Source organism: Schistosoma mansoni, chromosome 4 (assembly GCF_000237925.1).
Source record: "Schistosoma mansoni strain Puerto Rico chromosome 4, complete genome".
Lineage (NCBI taxonomy): Eukaryota > Metazoa > Platyhelminthes > Trematoda > Strigeidida > Schistosomatidae > Schistosoma > Schistosoma mansoni.
In genome coordinates, this window is record NC_031498.1 from 15,528,318 (window position 1) to 15,528,953 (window position 636).

Consider the following 636-nt stretch of genomic DNA (forward strand, 5'->3'; position numbering starts at 1 on the left):
ATACAATTCATTTATGAATATAATGAACTAGACAATTGTATATAATCAACTTGGTGTTGTTTACTTGTATCTTCCCATTGTTATTTAGGACTGCAATTGATCCGTCTCTTATTGGCATATGTGCATTCTGTGCGGACTGCCTCGATATTGTCTGAAGTCACAAGCTTTATCTGCAATGATGGATAGTGGCTAGCATATAAAAATTGTAAATAATGTTCTTTTTAATAGTTAGATGACGTTTTAGATTTTTAATAAATCTGTCTTCTATAAAATGTAAAGAGTTCAAACTGTTAAACCTTTAAATTTCTTATCCATTTTTATATTCTATTCAGAAGAAGTGTACTCTTTGACCTTTGAAAATATGAACATTGTAAAATGGACGAATAAACCACTAGACGGGTATCAGATTAAAAATGAACGTTATGTTTTACAGTTTGGTTGTATGAAGACATGTTTATCTAATATAGATAGTTTAACGTGACGAGGAAATGTCATGTTAAGTGCAACATTTATTGTACAATGAATTCCTTAGATAATTAAATCACTTTACAATATTAGATGAAAATTGACTAACTTTTTCAAGATTATATAGAAGAATATTCTTGTAGGTCTTTTATCAGCATATCTATTCACAAA